We start from the raw sequence: 7,144 nt of genomic DNA, 5'->3' as shown, positions 1-7,144 counted from the left end.
TTTGTAAATATGTGTGAGTGCAAGTGTACATGTAGAGGTCAGAGGAAAGCTTTGGATCTGCATCCTTGCCTTTTTGGGGAGTCTCTGTTGTTTTTCATTACTTTATACACTAGATAGCCTCCCAAACTTTCAGAGAGAGTTTCCTGTCTCTGTCTGCCATCTCCCAGTAACAACAAATGAACTAAAGGCATGCATTTAGGTTCTAGGGATTTGAACTCTGTTTCTTACACTTCTGCAACAACCACTCTACTTTCTGAGATGCACTGCAACTTTCTTTCTAGACTTTCTGTGGGAAAGAATTTTCATGCCTCTTCCAGCTTCAAGCAGTTGTTCATAGTCCTTGCCTTCAAGAACTTATTTACCCCTTCCTGAAAACTCTGAACTCAGCTTTCTTTGCCAAACCCCTTTCAGGCTGACTCTCCTCTCTGTCTCCTATTGAGTATGATTTCCACCCCAAAATCTTTATCTAATCACATCCTTTGTCAAGTAAGAAGACATATAGGTCCTGTGGAGTATTTAGTGTTTCCTATATCTTCCTTATCAAATTAGATGGTGACAAATAACCTTAGCTTCAGGTTGATCATCCTTAGCCATTGTAGTACTCTTACCATGAGAAGATTAATCAAGGTAGTCACAAATTTCCGCCCCCCTCTCTTTCGATCTTACTCTCAATCTCAGTGGGGTCTCACTATGTAGCCTTGGATGATCTGGAACTTAAAATGTAGACTAAAAAGGTCCTGGACTCACAGAAACTGATCACATGTTAATAGGAACACACAATGTGCATATTATATATACTGACATAGAATAAAGACATCATAGAAGGTATGAAGAAAGGAACACAAATTCTTTGCACACACATATACTATATGTAGGTATATAAATATAAATTCATGAATACTATTTGATAGATATGTATGCATACACATATAAATACTACACATTATCACACATAAATATACACTATCCACCTATACATGCATATGCCTATGGATACTATTTAGACACACATGAATACTACCTGACTTAGTTTCTTTCCATGTTGCTTTGAGTAAATACTCTAACCAAAGCAACCCAAAAGAGAAAGGATTTATTCTAGTTACACAGTTACAAGTACATTATGGCAGGGGAGTCAAGGCTGCAGGAACTTGAAGCCATCAGTCCAGTTCCTTGTAAAATCAAGAAGCAGAGACAAGACCTCAGCCAGGGCATGGCACCATCCACAGTGAATGGGTCATCCCACTTCTGTTAATGCTATCAAGACAATCCCTGAAATTATGCTCTACCTCCCAGGTGATTCTAGATCTTAAGCTAACAACTGTATTTTTAACAACATGGTACCTTTATATAAGTACATAAATACTATCACAAATCTAAATATTTATGCAAATGTATATATTCATTAATACTATATGCATGCATGTATATATGTACATGTACTACCATATATACATATGATTAAGAAAAAGAAAACCAGGAAGCAGTATGTTAATAGAGTCAAGATTAACACCTATACTTTGAATAGAAAAAGATTAAGGTGATTTAAACTTTGGAACACATAGTTGTGCCAAAGATGCTTAGATATGTGAAAACTGTGAAGAATTTTGGGTTTCCACTAAACAAAGATTATTTAAGCCTCATAAAGTTTTTATTATAGTGTAAAAGCTGGAAAATAAAGGCTAAGCAGGAGATATTTCTGGTATAGGTTTTTTGAAATATGTGGCTAAAATTGACAGTCCAGAGTCAACTTTATGAGAAGAACTAGAAATGGAATTGTCAAAAAAACGTACCCAGTAAGTCTATTTATATTAGCCCTTGAGTGTAATTTTGATGGACTGTTAAGATCCTGGTCCATGCTGCCATTTTATGTGATGCATGCAGCACTTCCGTACAAGAAAAGAGGTAAATGAAACCAATGGTCTCCATTTCCCAGAAGACTTTAGAAAACAGAGCCATTGATAAAATCCACCTAGGGTGAGGAACAAAGCCTGGTGCTGGTAAGCACTTCCTCCTCTCTGTACTCAGCGCACATTGTGTAAGGAGCTCATTCATCCCTTTGTACCACAGCCACAGACCCAGCAATAGAGGAGTTCTGCCTGAAAGCATTGCTTATGAAATAAGAGTCCTCACAGCTCTCAAGTGCACTTGGAGGTTAGAGTTTGCCAGTAAGGGTGAACAATGCATGCTTCGTTTGCATGTCTCAGAAAGGAAGGGCCTATCAGGACTTAGTATGGAATTATAGCACAAATAATAAATTTAAAAATATTTCCCCCATGGTAACCACTTACTGGTCAAACTATTTCACTTTACTCTTGTTCCTAACCAACTCTTGAATGAACCCAGTGTTTATACCAGATTGATTTTCCTTGGTAGGGTCATCTACGCATGTGTAATTCTTCATCAAGGGCTTCCTGCCATCTGCTTCAAATTTTATTTCCCATGTATGCTTTCCTGTTCCATCATTACTTTATTTGGGGAATGATTCTTAAGAAACTTTTTTTTCTTTTCTAAGTTGATTCCAAATTGTCGGGGGATATCTGAAAAACTCTTCTGCAAAAATCAAACAAGTGACCATGTGTGCATTAGTAAAAAGTATTCTACTTAATATTTTACACTGGACTTTTCAAGTTCAGGCTCAGCCAGTCTTACAGTTTACTAACATTGGCTTCATTTTAGCATCAGCATCTTTCCAATATGTAGGAGCAGTGCTTGCTGGTAAACCATGATGGTGAGAGTGAGCCTAAGATTTAGCTCATTTGACTTCCTGGTCCTTGTGATCTCTGTGGAACACATTTAAGTTAGACACACAGGATGCAGCACAGAAGACAGATGAGTTTCTTACAGTAAACACACACACACACACACACACACACACACACACACACACAGTTGTATGGAGAAAGTGATCAGTGACCAAGAAGACCATTGAACCAGTTTACATGCTATAGAAGACAGACTTTGTAAGTCTCTCTTTATTTATTTATTTATTTATTTTTTGGAGACATGCTTTTATTTAGTATAAAAGAAAATACAATTATAATCAAAGAGTTAATTAGGGCTAAAACATTTTACAACTGTTTTATTACAAATTGTCAATTGAAGATGTCTGATAATTCAAATGGTACATATACTGTAATGTTAGTAAAGACAGATGAGAGCCACACGGCTGCTTATTTCCTTTTTGTTGTTGTTTGGTTTATTTTGATTTTGTTTTTGTTTTTACAGGTCCACATTCACATTTCAGGTTCTTTTGTTAAACACAGTTTTTTATAGAATATATTCTAATTTTTTTTTTAGAGGAACACACTGTAACTTTATTTTCTCTTTTATCTAGCACATACAATACATGCTAAAACATGCTCAATGTTCGAATTTGTGTATTTAACAAATTCAATAAACAGAAAAGCAATAATATACCAAATACAGGCATTGTAAAGATTTTTAAAAGTAAATTTTTAATTAGAATAAAATGTTGTTACAAATGCCAAAATAGGATTCTATTAAAACAATTTACTAAAATCTCCACTTTATATATGTTTTTGCATGTGTTATCTCTATTTACTAAGGATTGAATTACGCATTCTGCTAACTCACAAAGTTGAACATTTAGAAGGTGGTTTTGATAGGTGTTGCTAGGCTTTTCCTTAATATTAGTCAGCCTCAATATTTGGAATAATATTTAGTCTCATATATGTAGTAATCTAGTGGCTCCATGAAGGCTATTTACATGCAGAGAACTCTGCATTCATCAAAATATTCTTGATTCTTTTGGCCATAAATAAATTGAGTAAACTCTTAAATAATCTCTAGGTGGGGGAGTCTTAGATGAGCTGGCATTGCTGTTCACTGTCATTGGAGCCTCAACTAGGTTGGTTGGTTTTACCTGGTGGGATAGTTAAGGTTCACTGTGCACAGTTTACATGGTCAGCACAGCTGTTCTGAGAAACAGTGTTAACCAGCTAGTCTCTCTTTATTTTTAATTCTTCTTCTTTCTTAGGTAGAAAGCCACCTACTTAAGAGCAAGTTCATATGGTTTAGGGCCACAGAAACTCTTCTTCTGTCTGATAAATCTAATTCCGCAGTTCCAGTACTTGCTTATAAAGGAAGAGTCCAGACACAATGACCTTCACACTGATGATATCCTACTCTTTAACAATACAGCCTCAAGAGCTGAAACTCAACAAGCATCTGGTGATGGACATCAAGTTACTGTGGCTATTTCCAGCTTCAACAGACCTTGGAAAGGGTTCAAAGTCTTACTCTTGCTAATTTTTAAGCTTCAGAAGATGATCAGGTGCACCTAGATACATGGGCAGAGAGATCTCAGCGAAGTACTCGGAAAGTGTGCGCCTGCCCAGCTTGATCCAGGGACCCAGGAACCCGGTGGCATTGGGCCCTCTGTTCCCAGCCTGCGGCTTTTGGGGTGCACAACAGGCACTTAGACCATCTGCCACCAGGAACAGCAGAGATCTAAGGACGCAGGTCGGGTACAAGGGAAAGGCAAGAACCAATCACTGACAACAAGATGGCAAGAGGAAAGCAAAAGAACGTACCCCAGGGAAACCAAGACAACCTGGCAACACTAGACCCAGCTCTCCCATCACAGCAAAGAGTAGAATGACAAACACTCCAGAAAAAGAAGACTCAGATATGAAATCCTACCTCAAGATGATGATAGAGATCCTTAAACAAGAACGTGAGGAAAAGCATAAAAAATTAGAAGCTTTTAAAGAAGAAACAAGAAAAACACTAAAAGAACTCAAAGAACTAGAAGAAAACAGAACCAAAGAGATGAAGGAATGGAGGAAGGATTTAAGACGGAAATGGACACAATAAAGAAAACACTAAAAGAGACAACCCTAGAGGTAGAAATCCTAAAAAAGAAATCAGGAGTCACAGATGCAAGCATTTCCAACAGACTATAAGAGACGGAAGAGAGAATCTCGGGGGCCGAAGACATCATTGAAAACATAGACAAAAGAGTCAGAGAAGATGCAAAAACCAAAACGCTCCTAACCCAAAATTTGCAGGAGATTCAGGACACAATGAGAAGGTCAATTTTTGGTAACGTCATCAAACATACTGTTCCAAGATTTTAAAATACATCTTGCTATCTGTGATTGTTTTCTGATTTACATTACAGGAAAAGGACAGAAGTCACCTAACTGACATCCATGGCGATCAGTGTAGTATTAAATAATTAAATAAACCCATCAACAGGTTCCCACTACTGTCCCAGTGTTTTGGATTTCTGGATGAAACATGCACACACACACACACACACACACACACACACACAGATACACACAGTCTTTTGATATGCCTTAAACAGCTGGACTGCTGGGCCACTTCACTTCATAACTGCCATGTGGTTGATTCACCTCCCTCTGATAGTCCCGACTTATCACTACATTCTGTATTGTACCTTGTCTGCCCTGAACCCAGTTGGGCAGCTCTCTGGGGCCACACTCTCCTGGCTCCTACATGGCAGCTATGCCTTCCAGTCCTGTACTTTCTTAGGCATGGCATATCTCCTCTCCTCCTGGCATGGTAGATATCCTCTCCTTTTCCTTTCTCCCTTTACTTAGCCCAGGAATCCTAAAAGCCCTGACTCTGTTTGCCCTGCCCAGCCATTGGCTGTAGGCATCTTTATTTACCCATCAGACTCAAATGGGGATGGGTTACCAGAAGATACATGAGTGCAGAAATTCTTGTGCTCTTTTTTGGATTCAAAGTAACATAAGAATACAAACAGCTATAGACCTTTTTATCTCCTTTTTTGTGAATATTTTTCTCTGTCCTGTTAATTTGCTTTTAGTTTAGTGGCCATTAGTAAACATCCTACCCTGTAACCAGGTTTGAAGTGGAAATTTCTGGGTTTTTTCTTCTTCTTTCTTTTCTTTTCTTTCCTTTCCTTTTTTCTTTTCTTTTCTTTTTCTTTTTTTTTTTTTTTTTTTTTTTTTTTTTTTTGGAGACTTAGTTGTGTCATGTCATGTTTTTCAGAAAACTGTCTTATGGGTGATGTTTTGCTGAAGAAAATACGTGGTGTTTTTCTAGAAGTTGCCTGGTGAAAGGGTATGTGATGTTTTACTGAGGTGTACACTTGAGAGGATACAGGATGTTTGGAAAGAGTATAAGTGTAACACGACAGACAGTAGATGACACCCTAATCTTGGTTCACCTTGCTGGTCTTCATTGGGTTTCACCTTGCTGGTCTTTGCAAATGCTCTGGCATTGATTGGCTTTGCTGGTCTTCATTGGGATTCGTGGATGTTGGTCTTCACAGGCGAGGCTCTGGTATTAGTTCACCTTGAATTTTTATCTGATCTTTACTTTTCATATCTTTGCAAATAGAAATGTACCAAAGAACTTCTGGTGTTGTTCTGACTTTTTTTTTGCATATGTGGACTTGTGTTGATTGGTGGAGCCTTGGGGTTTCTTCTGGATTGAGTATCTACTGCTGATTCATGTTTGGTGTTTTGCTAGTAGACTAGACTGCAGACAACAAAGATTGTAATCATCATAAGCAACTACTTCTAAACAGGCCCATGTACCCTTGTCCTATTAGGCATCTTCCTCCACTACCTTCAATTGGTGGGCTATAGGGAAGTTGATGCATTTAAAAATGCTTATTAAAGTAGGTTTTGAATAATATAATCCTATAGCTTATATAAAGAAGAATTAGCTCTAACCATACTAAGGTACTGTTGTAATGGGTTCCAATCATTACCCTGAGCAGAAGACCCCACCATGGAAATTTGTAGGCACTGGAATTGAGCAGAACTCTTCAAATTTAGCAATTTTCTTGTTTACTTTCTTGAACATAATCTTGGCTCTGGAAGATTGACAGAAACCCAAGGCAGCAAAGCATGGCTTTGTAGTGAGGAAGAAACAAACTTTACTTACTTGCTCCTTTACATAAGTTCCAAGATCACTTAAGAATTTTCTTCCCCAAGGACACACATATGTGTGTAGACATGTACACACATGTTTATGCACATGTGTTTGTATGTGTACCTATATAGAGAGATTTGGGGGGTAAGAACCTTAAGGGTAAAACATGTCACAAAGAGTAGAAAAGTTAAACCTTTCTAGTTTCTCAGGACCATCTGCTTTTCAAGATTTAACTTGGACTAATTAATAC

This window comes from Micromys minutus (assembly GCF_963924665.1).
Source record: "Micromys minutus genome assembly, chromosome: 15".
In the NCBI taxonomy this organism is placed as follows: domain Eukaryota; kingdom Metazoa; phylum Chordata; class Mammalia; order Rodentia; family Muridae; genus Micromys; species Micromys minutus.
Note: the sequence above shows the minus strand (reverse complement) of the source record.